Source organism: Numida meleagris, chromosome 4 (genome assembly GCF_002078875.1).
Source record: "Numida meleagris isolate 19003 breed g44 Domestic line chromosome 4, NumMel1.0, whole genome shotgun sequence".
Taxonomy (NCBI): domain Eukaryota; kingdom Metazoa; phylum Chordata; class Aves; order Galliformes; family Numididae; genus Numida; species Numida meleagris.
Window position 1 is genome coordinate 90,704,064 of NC_034412.1, and position 15,248 is coordinate 90,719,311.

At 43.3% G+C, this 15,248-nt stretch overlaps 1 protein-coding gene across 5 annotated transcripts in view; it reads left to right on the top strand.

The window, feature by feature from the left end:
• Nucleotides 1,696-15,248, top strand: part of FAM53A (family with sequence similarity 53 member A) — a 66,770-nt gene continuing 53,217 nt past the window's right edge. For 3 of the 5 annotated variants that reach the window (XM_021394734.1, XM_021394738.1, XM_021394739.1), the window contains exon 1: nucleotides 1,696-1,802. The gene's annotated coding sequence lies outside the window, so the exon portion shown is untranslated. Of the gene's footprint in view, nucleotides 1,803-1,880; nucleotides 2,073-7,284; nucleotides 7,437-15,248 lie in introns of those variants that run through there. The other 2 variants (XM_021394737.1, XM_021394735.1) reach the window with 2 other exon arrangements.

Sequence of the window (15,248 nt, forward strand, 5' to 3'; positions counted from 1 at the left end):
TTTCTAAAGAGAAGTAGGTGTTGATCTTCCAGAGAACTAGTACACTAATTTAAATATTCACTGTATAATTTGTGAAAGGCATCTTGGAAAACTATCTGAAAAGACTTCAGAGTAAGGTTCACCAAAATAAAATTGCAAATGCTTTCAAGAAAAGGCACACTGAAGGGGGTTGTGAAAAATGAAATGATGAAAAACAAGCAGCACAACCTGCCAATGCTGCTTGAAGTAAAATTAATGTTAAGGTATTGGTCTCCTAGAGTTCAAATTTGATAAGAGTGGTGAGGCACTGGCATAGGTTGCCCAGAGAGGTAGTGGATGCCCTGTCCTTGGAGACATGCAAGGTCAGGCTGGATGGGGCTCTGAGCACCTGATGGGGCTGTAGGTGTCCCTGTTCACTGCAGGAGAATTGGACTAGATGGCCTTTACGGGTCCCTTCCAACTCAAACGATTCTATGACTGTGAAATAAGGATGTCACAGGAACAGTTTTGATTTAGATTCTGCATTCCTAAATTTAGACACCTACTGCAGCATGGTCTTGTAATTTATCAAAATCTTACAGAATAATGGGGTAAAGTCAACTGAAAAAAAAAAATCTTCTGGGTCATAGAAAAGGTGTTGAAATAAAGCATAATGTGGAAAATCTAAAGGACGGTTGCAGAAGGCTGAAATAACAGATGCTCATTAAAGGGATGCCAACAGCTTGTTAGTAGTCACTGTTAATAAAAAATACCCGTAAGCCAGCCATGTTAGGCCTGTAGGCAACAGTAAATCAGGGTTTGGTTTCTCATAGTGGTAGGGATTATGCACCCACATAAAACAGCCTCTGCCCTGACAAGTGTACAGTGTAATTGCCGTCCAAACACACCCCACTTCCTCACTGCGATTGACTCATACCTGCTTCTGAAAAACTCCCATAGGAATATTTCTTGCAGAATAACAAGCGGTTTTTTTTTTTTTTTTAAATCTTTATTTTTCTGGCCTCCATCTTGAGAGACAGGAGAAGATGGCCCCAGCCAGGCGGGACCCCCGGGAGCCGCACCTGAGGCGCTCCCCGAGCGAGGCGGGGCGCAGGCAGAGGGCAGTGCAACCCCAGCGGTACGCTGCCTGAGCGCCCGGGAAGAGCCAGCTGCGGGGCGGGAAAGAAAAGCGCTGGACCTGCCTAGGGGAAACCACAGCGGTGGGCTGGAGGAACCTTAAGTGACATATGCAGGCCGTACTCCGGCCCTCAGCAACTCCCGACTTAGCCGAGCAGCTCAGGCACCGGCACGCTGCTTCCGCCCATCCTGAGGTAATCCCCTCACTGCCGCCACTACGCATGCGCGCGTCCCAAGAAGACGTGCACACTCAAAGGAAACCGGCTAAGGCTGCACGGTCCCGTTGGCTGCGCCGCACGCGTACCGCGTCCTCCTTGCGGCCCCATCCGGGAACGCGATGACGTCATCGCCCCCGGGCGAGGAGCGCAGTTCTCTCTCTGCACAAGCGCGCCTCCATACGCTCCCCAGGCTCGCCAATGAGAGAAAGCGGCGGCAACGCCTCCTGGGGGCTGTAGTCCGCTGCATCCCTCCCCCCAACTCCACAGCTGTACGGCCCTGCGGGGCACGGGCCCGCCTCCCACCCCTTGTGGGCGGGGCCACCTCTCATCACGGCCCAATAGCAGGGCGGGTGAAAGGTCGGCGGGCGGGTGCTGTACCCAATGGGAGCGTGCGGGAGCCGGGAGGGGGCGGAGCCAGCTGTGTTTTGTTCAATTGCCATTGAGGAGCCTGGTCCATATGCGGAGGGGAGGCGGCCCGTGCGGGCGCAGGTACCGGCTGCGGGTTCGGCGGCGGCGGGGAGGCCGCGGGCCGGGCGCGAGGGCAGCGGGTAGCCGGGGGTCCTTGGCGATTGCGGTTGGGAGGTACAGTGCGATGGGAGCGGGACGGGCGGTGAGGCCGAGGCCCCTTCGCGGAGCTGCAGTGGCGGCTGTGTGTGTGCGGGGAGGGCACCCGGAGCTGCCCTTCCCCGCGGCGGCGGCCTCCTGCGGGAGGACGTGTGTGGCCGTGGAGCCTGCGGGGCCGGGAGTCTGCGGCTGGAGGTGAGCCTGGCTCCATTTTCCGCTGCTGTTAGAGGGAGAGTTGGGATGGCAACAGCCCTGCTCAAAGGGAGAAAAGAAACGTATTTAATAACAATAATTAAAAAAAAACCTGAAAATCCTCACGAAAATACTTTATTTGCGTTCGGAATCATAATAGGGATCTGGGAGACACTTAAAATAAACGGGTAGCAGGCCAGTTCGTTATTCAGGAGCTCTGCAGGCCTTTGTGCAGGCGTGGGGCTGCTCCCTGGGGTTGCTTCCATTCCCCAGCAGCCCCGGGGAGCTCAGTTCTGAATGACGGCCTCTGAGTGGAACGGGGTGAAGCGTGAGACCCACTCCTACACGGGCTCTTTGTGCCGTGCCAGCTTTTCTCAGGGCTTTGTTCTGGTTCTTTGGCTGGCCAAAAGCCCTTGCAGCCTGCACGCCAGGTTCCATAAGAGTGGTTTCTGGGGATTTGGGGTGGCTGGAGGGGTTGTGGGGTCGGGGCTGGTGGCGGGAGGTGGCCCTCTGGATTGGCATTGCATCACTTCTCTCTTAGCAGACAGCTGAAAGTTGAGTGGCTTTCTCTTTAGGTAAGGCCCATGTCCCCCATAAGGGCTCAGAAAATTCCTGTGCTTAATAGCAGCACTGTTACTTAAGGGTAACGGGCTGCTTTCAGTATGTGCCCTGAGCCCCAGGCCTGGGGCTGAGCTGAGCATGTTCTGCTTTGCTGTGCTTACATTAAAATTAGCTCCTGAGAACACTGATTACAGCCCTTATGGTTGCGCTGCCTCAAGTTCATTTCCTAACTGCTAGGAAACATTTCCATCCAGGCCATTTTTGGCAAGAAACAGAAGATTTCTGCACACTGTGGTGAGCTGAAATATTTCTGGATAGGTTTTAATTATGAGTAGGGTGGTTGCTTCGGGTCAGGCTTAGGAAATCTGGAGCACAGTGTCTCCTGAATGGCAGAAACTTTCCTGACAGAGCATGTGACTTGTGATCTGGTTTTATTGGAGGTGCAATGGGCATGATACAAGAGCTTGTATCTTTACAACTATTGTGCTTCTGAAATGCCTGGGAGACTCACATTCGGAGGCAGAAAATCAGTTTTTTAGGGAGCCAAAGCGTACATCCAGATCAGCTTTACATAAGGTGGTTTCCATGTGGTTAAGGTGGAACTGCAAACTGAAAAATTGGTTTGCTGCTCATTTATTTTGAATTTCTGGGAAATGCATCTGTATTAATGTGTTATTTTTAATCATCCCTCGTTTCAGTCAGTAACAAGGCTCTTCAGTGTGTGGAAGTGCACGCTGGCTATTAGATATAAACTGAAAACAATCTACAAAATCCTTCCCTAATGAGACGGTTCCAGGCCACCTTGTGCTGTGGCCATCTGCCTGTCCCAGCAGCCTCTATCTGCCAGTGTGTAACTCATTGTCTCTTAACTTGAGAATTAAAGTTAGTTAAGTAATTATAAATAAGTGTCTTAGATTGGGCATAGTAAATTTCTGTGTTTCCTCTTGAAAGCTGTTTTGTGTGGTGATTGGGAAGGATGAGGAGGCTGAAAGAAGAAATACCTTCATTTGCAACATCTGTGTTAAAATCTTCAGAAGCTTAGTGCATGGCATAAAGCTGAATTTGTGGAAATGCAGTGGGCTGAGAGATGGGAAGTTTAACTTTCAAATTACTTCAATTGATTGCATTGATTGTTTTATTTTAAAATGGTGTGTGGGGCTGGTTCTCTTGTATAAGAATTCCTTCAGAGTCTGGTAACCATTATTATAGCTCCCTTGTTTTAGTACCGACCCCTTTCCCCTTCTCTCTCCTTTCTCCCCCTTCCTCTATTGCCTCCCCCAATCTGCATTCCTTTGTGCTAGCAGTGATGATGGCAGTTCTGGTCACCTCCTGCGGTTTGATAGGTTATTCCCTTTAGAAACATGTGTACTTAAAACTTTCCAAACATGATTCTTTTTTTTTTTTGCTCTCACACTTTTTTTGATGATGGTTTTGGGTTTTGTTTATAGATTTTGTCTTTTCTGTATTTGCTTTGAATTTTCTTAAATAGCAGTGAGAAGTCTCGTTAAACCTTTAATGGAAAGTATTAGTACTTATGTTGTTGTTTACATTTCTTTTTGCATAGTTTGGAGGTGATAATATACACAGCAATTTTGCCTTTTGGCAGCACTGAGTTCCCCTCTTCCCTGCGAGCATACAAGTTATGTTCTTTTAGAAGAAAACTTTTATTTCTATGAAGTGAAGTTGGGCTATTTTTAGATTACTACATTTGTCATCTGTTGTTCATGTACTATGCAAGTGTAGAAGAGCCTAAAATGAAGAGAATTGTCAGCGCTCTAATATTAAATCTTTTCTACTGTTTTTTTTTTCTCGAGTCAATCAGTTCGTGAAATAATGTCATCAACAAGCTGGCAAGGAAGTCACAACTGTCAGTGTTTTGTAGTGGGCAGAAATAACTTGTGAAGGCCGTGTTTCTGTGAATTGCTAGCTCGGGGTGAGGCAGCAGGCAGGGCTGTTGCTAAATACGTTATCTGGGTTATGGCTCTTGGTTTCCTGACAGCAGTATTCTTTTATGCAAGCAGCTGAAGATCACACTTTAGAATATATAGAAAGTTTCGTTACTGTGTATAAAGAAAACTTACTGAATTGCAAAACCAAAATAATACAACTAGCTTTGCACTGCTTGAATTTGTTATATTTTATTGAATCACAGTTCATCACCTTTGTAATGCTTACTGATGTTAGTGGTAAGAGCAAGGATTCTGATTACTTAATGTTAGCATCGTTGCTCTGAATTTGGTATGACAATGTTGGCTGAAGACCTGTGAAAATGAACCTCTAGTATTCTGGTGCAGGGAAGATTATTTGCCATGATAAGTCAGATTGCAGGCCCAGAGCTTTGGGAGCATGCAGAGACCCTCACCCAGCGCCAGAGATGATGATTGCCCTTAGATGTGTGTGGGTACAGATAGAGCTAGGGGTGTGAAACCAAACTGTATTTTGCCTAGAGCTGTCATTAGAAGTGTTGTTTGCAGAACTGTCTGGGTGCAGTCAGAAACGCATGTCATTGCAAGAAAAGCATCTGAGATGGAAGAAAGCGGTTTTTGCTGAGCTTTAAAATTGGAACCCAGCTGGTACAGGGAAGGGTTGGTGGAATGACTGCAGCAGCAGCATCTGCACCTTTACTTTTGTGCTGAGGTCTGTGATTTGGGAAGACAGGATGTGAGTTCCTCTTTCCCAAAGAAAACTTGTTTCTCCTTGCCAGCCTGGGCAGTTGGCTTGCTGCTACTTCTTAGTGTGTTTAAAACTTACGGGTTTATGGAAGATCACAGTTATAATTCAGAAATTTCTGTATTAATGCCAAAGTGGGTTAACTTTAAAAGCAAACAAGAACCTTTACTGTCCTAATGGGACCTCGTGCAACAGGGCTGTGGCTCCTCTTCTACTGTCACCTTCCCTTGAGCCAAGAACAGGAATAATAGGAGCTTCTGTTGGTTCTATATTAACTTTAGGTCTCTAATTTGCATCTCAAATAACATTGTGAACAGCTTTAATGCCTTTGAGGGGTTTGGGAGGTTTTAAAAATTTGTATGGTAACTGTGCTTTTCAGCCTAATTGGGCAGTTCAGATTATTATTATGGCATGTTTAATTCTTCTATGTGCAGTTTGTGTTGAGGTCAATGGTACTAAATTCTTCCTTCGGTACTCTGCACTTATATTATGTCTTGTTATCTTGTTTGTGGCTTTACATTTTTGCAGTGTTCCTGTTTTGCTTGCGCTTCATGCAGTTACTAGTGGATACTTGGGTTTTTTATTCTATCTGTCAAAGCTTGCACATAGGGCAAATTCTCATCTTAAAGTTACTGCTTCCTTTAACTCCCCCTGCTTTCCCACTGACAGATGTATTCCTTTGAGGCTTCTGATTTGACCTCTTCTGATTTTAGAGGGGTGAAAACTTGAAGGAAGAAGCAAAAAACTTGCATGTCATTTGGATCTGTCAAACCCTGCTGCTTTATCAACTTCCAGACTCTAGAAGTCACATGCAGAATGTGAAAAAGGCTGGTGTGTTTGGAGTCCGCTATGGTGTAGGATGTGGATCAAACATGGAATAGTGGAAATGTGCTTGGCCAAATGGCCCTGGAACAGAATTCTTTTTGCTTATTTATCACAGTCTTAAGTAATTATTTGCCACTACTATTATGTCCTGCTTGGAATGGAGCACAGTGCTGCATAAGCATGCCCTAAGAATACTGCTGTGCTTCACAGCATCATTTGTTTGTGAGGAGGAGGAGAGAGGAGTAATGAAAACAGCGTTTGGTAAGTAGCTAATCACTGAACTGGCTAAACATGGTGTATATTTCTTCTAGTGGGGAAGAGAAACGGGTCGGTACCCAGAACCTCATCTTTGCTTTTTCAGAATACAGGAAATAAAACCAAGTTGCTACTTGATGAATTTGAGAAGCATGGGTAACTTCGGGACTGAAGTGCTGTGGCTTTCTGTAAGGGCCTGGAAGGGTAAAATAACAACAGCAGAGCTCCTGTTAGAGGAAGATACTTCCATCACTGAAACATGGGCATGAAGCTTAAGCTCATGGCTGCTCACATCTCTAGACATGGTATTCCACTTGAGCTTAGCTAGGTGTGTACTTGCTTAACATGTTTTCCATCAGCACTGCATCCTAACCAGGCTTGTCTGCCTCAGTGTTTGAATAAGAAATCACTGAACTCTGGAGGTGAGACAGGCTGCTGTTGCACTTACTAAGTTTTCTTGCAAATCTGTTCAGAGAGATGACCTTTAAATCAAATGGCTCTCCAGATACAAATCTATACTACCAGGGCTATTACAGAGGAGGAAAAATACATAGTATTTTATCTGTTGTATGCTTCTTAGGTGTCTTATTTGTGGTTAATCTCCTAGTTCATTTTTCCCCAGTTTAATGACTTCAAAATTTGCAGTTTCAGTGTGAACATATAACTTATTTCAGGCACAGACTTCCTCTGACTGGCTGTAGCTAATGCTGTCTGCTTCAGTTCCATATCTTCAGGGTTCTGTATCTGTCAGTTTTTAATTTGGAGTATTTGATTTGTATGCAGTGTTCTCCATGCACGGGAAGTTGTAAGCAAGCCCAAGGCTATAACTGCAGGAAAAGATGTGTGCATGTGCTCTTGTGAGGATGCTCTGTGACGCCACAGTGAAAGCTGTTGCATCACTGGATTGCTGCTTCTTGGTTGTCAGAAGGCATCTGATTCTGGAATCTGTTGGTCAGAGCAGAAGGATACCAACAGCATACAGCAATGTTGCTGAAATTCTCATTTTGCTGTGAGATATAATTGGACTTATTTCTGCGAGAGCAAAATATGGAGCAGGTATGACTTCTCTGTTGCCATACGCCAAAGGCATCTGGACAAAGCAAATACTAGGCTAGAAATGGTGAAGTTGTCTTCTGAAAAATAAGACTGATGTCTAGCTCATTCAAAAGAGAAGTATCTAGTTGGATGATAAGCAAGTAGCTTGAAATTGAGGTAGCCCCAAAAAGCGACTGAAAAGGATGTGGGCTGGTTGTGAGCCTAATGGCTGTATTGTGCATCTAATGTGATTCGTAAAGTTTGACCAGCTCTAGTTTTACCTCAGTTCAGCATTTTGCTCGTCCTTGGCATTAAAGCTCATTTTGAATACAGAACTAGACATGTTCCTTTCTGCAGTGCAAGCTTACTGTCTAATCCCATGGGCATGAGGGACAGCTATTCTTATCCTTGTAGTAATCTTTTAAAAATATTTGAACTGTTTTTTTTGTCATCTTCCTGTTTTCTTGTGTTTTGTCTCTCCACATCTTCCCTGCTCCCCTGCCCCTTGGCCTTGTGATGATTTTGGCCTATGTAAAGGCAGTGTATTCATATCTTCATGGGAGATCATATTGTTTTCAGCCCTAATTCTTCTTTCTTTTTTTATATCCCTAAGTTAGCTTGCATTGGTCTTCAAGTGTGGTGCTTGGAGCCCAACTTTGTATTCTAGGTGAGACTTTCCTGGGCTGACTGGGTTAAGGCTGCTTCATGTGCATTCTTGTTTATGCATCTCCAAACATTTGACTTTCCTACAAGAGCTTAACCCTTGTTTCAAGGTCAGCTTGCTGCTCCAGCACAGCTGGCAACCTTCTGTTGTGGCCCTCACCTTGCTGTTTGCTTGGTTAATGCTGCCCAAGAACACTTTTCACAGTTGAATTTTATCTGATATCAATCAGAACAGTTTTCCAGCATGTCAGAGTTGTGCAGAATTGTAATTGTCCTGCAGCTCATTCTATTTTTCTGCTGCTTGTCCCGAGGTCGCTCTGTCTTCCATCCTTTGTTACCAACAATGAACTCAGTGAATTGAACTGGATTCCTGCTTGGTATGTTCTCCTGGGCACTGCTGATAGCTTCTCTTTGGGTATGGTTATCCAACAAGAACTGCTCTCACTGTAGAGCCTTTACTTGCCTGCCAGCATCAGAAGTCATTGAACTTGACTGTGTAACCTCAGTGGCTTCTCTCCTGTCCCTAAGCCCTGTGCTGGGATGTCAAAGTGAACCTGGTTGGGTGCTGCTCACCTCCTCGTTACCTTTTAGTGCTTAAAACTGAGATTTAGGGCACCAGTAATGTGAATCTGACTCTTTGATTTTGAAGGCACAAATAGGTTGAAGGGAAACTTCTGAAACTGATGTCCAAAAGTTTTAAGTAGTCTGTTGCTGCCTGGGCTCAAACCTGTCATGTAACAGCCTGGCAAAATCCTAACTAAATCGACATAAAAAAATCTTGAACTTTCCAGAGAAGAGTTTCCACAAGCCCCATCTCTTTTGGAATTGTTTGACACAGTTCTGGAAATACTTTTCATTGTTGTTCTTCCAACCTCCGTCCCTGTAAACTTTCATCTCCACTTTCCAGCAGTTTCCTCAGTTCTGCTCTAAACATTGCACTGTGCATGACCTACACATATCTAGCAGTTGATCCTCATCACCCAGATGCAGTCAAGTACAGTTTTAATGCCACGGGCTATGAAGTGTAATAATTTCTTATAACCATTTCTTTCCTTTGTGTGCACCAAGGAGACAGGCATCTATCCGTGACAATCGTGCTGCAGTCTTAAATTCAGAAGAGGCTTAAAAAGTCTGGTAATCCTTTTCTAAAAACTTTTAATGTTGGTCTGTAAAATCCTAGCTGAGAGCACATCAATGGTTACTTCTGACCTCCAGCGTGATGCCAAAAGTAAGGCAGCATCTCTTGGAATTGAGGTGTTAAACAGTGCAGATGATGACATGTATATTACAGAGTCACAGAAATGCAGGGGTTGGAAGGGACCTCAAGAGATCGAGTCCAAGCCCCCTGCTACAGCAGTTACCCTACAATAGGTCGCACAGGTAGGTGTCCAGATGTAAAAATTGATTAAATGTCACTTTTCTGACATAGTAAGATGTACATAATACTTCAGTTGCTCTTGGATTGGAAGTGAGATATTAAATTTAATGTACCTTGTTTGTCAAAGTCTTTATTAAATAAGACTGCATTAAATAAATTGGATTAATTGAGAAGCTTCAAAACAGCATTTCAAATAAACTTAATTGAAAATAATGTACGACTCTAATGATCTTGACTGCCCATGAGCGGTGTTTCCAGCAGGACTGCAGAACTAGTGAGAGAAGGCTGGGGAGGCTGGGATCTTCCCTTTCCTGCTCCCTTCAGCAGGATCAAATAACACCAAACCATTTTCTAGATTCTGAACTAGGTGAACTGTTAAACTGAACCCAACTGAAGCAAATGTTTTTTTGCACCTGCAGAGTAGGCTGCAGCTGTCAGAAGCTTGTTTATCGCTGAAGTACTCTTTGGGTTCAGGTGCTCAGCCGTTGACTTCCCTTGAACGCAGTGGTTTGGTGTTTCAGAACTTCAGCAGAAAACATATTACTGCTCGTTACAGACTATGGCATGTTTAACCTTTGCTAGAGTGAAGATGCCAGAATCTCAGATGTAATCTCAGAGGCTTATTTTGGAGTGTGTTTAGATAAAGTGTACTATTATCAGTATTGAAAGATTTCATCTGAAATCTTTCATTTGGAGGGCTGAGAGTTTTCAAGTGAAGAGCTGAAAGGACAAGCTTGCATCTCTCTTGCTGTTGACTGTATCTGATTAAAATCTTTACTGTTTTGTCCTTCAGCTTGGTTACCGGGAGCTGATCTTGTCAGAATGCAGTCATCTGTAAGCATAATTGCCCAAGTGGGGAGGACACAGATTTCTTGTCTAAACACTCATGGTCCTGTCCTCTCTTGCACTGGTTTTGTCTGCAGATGTACATGCTTGACTTGCTAGTCAAGCAATTTACCTGCCACTGTTTCAAGCCTCCGCCTTATGTCCTGGTCAGTAAAGATTAAAAACAAAAGACTTTCTCCTTCCCAACTTTCACTTCTCGTCAAGCATTCTTGGGGCTCAGGTAAAACTGCACTATACTAACCGAAGCACAGTCTGTGATACATGTGTGCTGGTTGGCACCTTGTGTCCACTTGCTTCCCATCCAGGAGCATGGTTTTTGCATTAAGGCTGTGTACCCTCTACTGGGTGAGAGTAACTGTGTACCCTCTACTTTGGGTGAGCTTGGAGTCTTAGTGACTTCAATAATCCACTTTGGCAAATGAATCTCTCCACAGACCTTGCTTGTAGAATTAGTGACTCATTCATTAAACATCTGATAGGGTTGTGGTATCGCACACTGAAAATACTGAGATTTTCTTTCAAGCAGAAGATCTATTTTCAGTGTTAAAAAGCAAAAAGCACCAATGTAGTTCAGGAGAGTTCATCTTAAACTGTTTTTTCCTGATTTAGTGTAGTCATCTTCTCTTATGTGGTGTAACTTCCATTGTTACCTGAGATTTCCATTAGTTACAAAAGTTTTTCCTAGATACATCTGCTGCGGTTGTGTACCCCTTTCTTAAAGAGCTCAAGGCACAAACTGGGCATTTCCTAATTAAGCTGTTCAGTGTGTAGTTGAAGGCTAAATGCTCAGACAAGAAAAGTGGTTGCCCTGCTTCTGGAATGGTTTAGTGAACCAGGAGAATTTAAGCTGCATAGCTCAAAGGCATTTATTTTTATTGAAGTAGCTGAATAAGCCTGGCAAGAGGGATGTCCCTGATGACACGTTGAGCAACATCTGAGTTGAACGTTGAAAGTCCACAGGATATCAATGTATGTACTGCTGTCCTCTTTATTTCTTTCCATTGCTATAGTGAACTCCAGTATGAGCAGACTGCTCATGCTTTGAGTATTGGTGGATTGTTTCTGAGAGTTCCTGTGTGGAAGAGCAGTATATATGTAGTGTGGACATGTTCAGTAATTATGACATTCAAAAACTTACATGGGTGTGCAAAACAGAAGTTGGAAACTGCCAAACTGCAGCTTAGCGCTGTAAGGAGCACCGGCAACAACTTGAAGCTAGCATTTGGTTTTGGTATTTGTAATACAATGTATGAGGCATATGTTATAGAAAAATTATGCTACTTGAAAGCTGTGTGGTGTGTAGATTTTTTCTAGTCAGAGAGGTAGCTGGATTGGTGTTAGAAAACTTGATGTTTGTGTGCTGCCTCCTGAAGTCCTGGAGATGTTGTCTCCTGCAAGATGAATTAGAGTTTCTTGGGTAGGAAATTGCATATGGTCAGCCATGACTGAGAACAGGCTTGGGGCTGTGGAAGGGAACTCATTTTGTCTGTGACATCCTCTGTCTGGTATCTGCTCAATGCTCTTCTGTGCTCTTTCAAGACAGATAATACAGCAGAAAGCTTGAACTACTGCATGCAAGCCTCACGAGGACTTTGTTGCGTAGCTCTACCTGTAACTTACTTTAAGTTTTGGGGTTTTGTATAAAAATATACAAACAATATACAAAAGTGCTAAAATAAGGTTAGACACGCTTGCTCATTTGATACGGTTACAAAATGATCTTCTGGGGAGTTACACTTATTAGACAAAGATTGAAACTTTCCTAAATTGGTTGCAGCACTGCGTGTCCTGAGGGAAACGCTGCTCTTAATATGGAGAATTAGGGCAGTAAGGCTGGGGGAGCGTACTTGGTGTTATTACAAGCACCGAGATGCACGGATATTTACAGAACACTGCTAAGCTCTTGAGTTCTAAATTTAGCAGTGTCTTTAATTCACCAGCTGTAGTATTTATTGAAAAAATATTTGATCTGCCATAGGTTCCTTGTTTTTCACTTCCATGCCCGTATGCAGGCTAACGTTTGGGAGACTTCCCTGTGTGCAGATTAGACAGCTCGTTAGATCTCTGAAATGCCACGAAGTAGCATCTTAACACAAATGTTTTTCACCTGGCCTGAAGCCTACAGCATGAACACTTGGGATCATAAAAACAAACTTACTAGTTGGGCTTTTTATTCTAAATGAGCCAGCCAGATGTCTGAAACTCTTCAGAATGAACCTGAAGGCAAATAAGAGGAGGTTTAATAGCTGTATTTGGGGAGTGAGGTGTATGGGAGGATTTGTCTAATCCCTTAACACCAAGCCCATAGGGTTTGGCAACACAACAGCACTGCTACTGGTTTCAACCTTTCACAGGGGTCAGGGTGTGTGATAGTGACAGTGTTTACTGCACACACAAGTTAGGGGTCGGTGCTATGTGTTTTTCAGGTCTGACTATTTTTAAAGCACGTGCCTGTGTGACTTCTAATTTTAAGTGCAGTCACTAAGGGAAAGTAGGTGATGCTGTTGCTTATCTTTAATTTTTTCCCCTGCCTTTTCTCTGACTGGAGTGAGGCAAATATCCCAGTAGTAGAGCCACTTCGTATTTGCACATTTCACAGCCTTAGAGTAAAACAGTATCTTGTGAGTCTTGTGTACCATTTGCTTTAGTGGGAAAACAGTAGTTTTAGGTTGGTGGTACGCTTTTCTCCATATGCAAACATTCCCTCTATAAATTACTTTGTAGTGAATGTGAATTTTGTATCCCACTAGAGATAAAAATGATGATGATCCATTGGTTTTCAAATAGGATATTTTCTAAACAGTATGTGGAGAGGGAAATTATTTGTCTTCAATCTGTCAGTAATGTAGATTACAAGTAGAAGTGATACTCTTAAGTGATGATTGCCTGTTAGGTTCTTGGTCTGAACTATTTAAATGGGCTAGAGTACCTAGTTTGAGCTAGGATAGCCTTCAAATAATGACTGTTAGCACACTTTGTAACTATAGCTAAAGCGTGGAGTTCGTGTGTAAAGGCTTCAGTAGATCAGAATTCTGTTCCTTATCTCTGTACAAGAGCATTTCTGTGCTTTCTGCACTCATGCTGAGGAGAGGGAAGAGAAAGTCAGGCTCCCACATTGTGGAGAAATGACTGGTCATAGGCTAATGCTGATAGCTAACTCTGAACACAGTAGGTATTTATATCCTTTGGCAAAATTAATGAAGTCCTTGCCTGTGATTTAAATAGTGGTAGATTATTTTAGGAAGGAACACTAGTAACAAAAGTATCTTGATACAGGATGAGACACAAGACACAGCTCATCTGTTCTCCTGTCTGACAAAGACTTTGAAAGATGCAGGATCACTTGTCTGTGATGTGAACGTTAAGTTTTGCTCAAGTCTGAAACATGGGTTGAGGCTTCATATTGATGCAAGCTGGCGATAATAAAAGCTTTAACCTTCAGCACTGGGTTGAGCTCTTCACTTCAAATTTCTGTGGTGATATATTACCTGTTTAGGTATGACCTGGAAGAAGTCTCTTGAGCTTATTTGACCACTTCTTCCACTGTTTCGAGAAATGTATTTCATAACATCCCCTATCTTCACCCTTCCTTCTCCTTTCTGGAAGGAGACTTTCTTCCTGATTTAAAAATGAACACAAACCATCTGAGAGATTAAGGATAGTACTTCTTACAACAGTTCATTCTGTTAAAGATTTAAACCTTCCATTTTTCTAAATTCAAATTCTATGAAAACAGGTTTAGATCTTTGTTCTGTACATATTTTTCCGCCAAACTGGGTGGATTCTGCATTTAGAGGAGAACCTCTATGCTGAAGTATCACCTTTAAGCTCTTTCCAGCACATCATCTGGCTGTGAATTTTGTGAACTGGAAACCACCACCTTCAGCCAGGATATTCTTTTTAGTTTAATTCTGGTTCTTCTGCTTGCAGATTTCACCATCTCACATGGGGAGCTTTGAACAAGGTCTGTTTTTTCAATCAGAAAACTGAGTACTTCTTGTTCCCTTTGAGTTCAGAGGATTTGCCAAAACATGTTGCATTTTAAGGAATAGTCCAAAGGCTGTGTTTGGTTGAGGCTTTACTCCTTTCTTATAGAAGCTTCTGCATCTGAAGTGTAGGGGTTAGAGTATAAAGGAATGGATAGGATGCTGTCTCTGTTAACAGTTTATATTTTGTCAGAGCTGTCTCGGTGACCAGATGGTGCTGGAATGGTGATGCTTTAGGGTCAAAATGTAGGGAAATTAAGGGCTCCACTGCCATTTTTCTGCATTTGAGGCATGTGGACCTTCAATTGTTCTCTTCTATTGCTGGAGGTGATAACAACCCAAATCCTATTTTTTTTTCCGCCTTAGAGTGGTGAAATATAGTCCTGTTTGCATGGTAGGTGAGGTATGTTCTTCTGTGGACTGTTTTGAGCTCTTTATATTGCTTACGCTTCCTGAATCAGTGGAATATCTGAGAAACTCGATTCTAGTGTCCATCAGTTAATATAAAAGATGCCTTCCAGCATTTTTCTTGTCTCTTTCTCTTGCAGTTTTCTGCTGGAGTTGTGGCAACCGTAATCCAGGCTAAAACACCTCATAATGTCGAGGCTTTCGTGTAATAAAAACTGGCTTATGAAAGAATTGTATGGAGAAAGCTGAGAGATTCTGTAGCTCAAGAAATACCTTTCCAGTCTTAGTCCTCTCACAACTGCAGATGCTGGAACTAGCTTCTCTGGCTTCATTCTGAGTTTCAGCATGTGCGGGGGGTTTTGTTGAGCCTTGCCTTTTGTGTTGTCTCAGCTCTTCAGGGAGAAGAACTACTGTTTAAAACAGGGTTTGTTAGACAGCTGCGAAACTGTGATTATTAACTGTACTTTCTTCACCCTGTTCGAATAATCAGAAACTTTGTCATTCTAATACAGTATGTTTTTCTACATGTAGAGAACCTTGGAAAGCACTAGC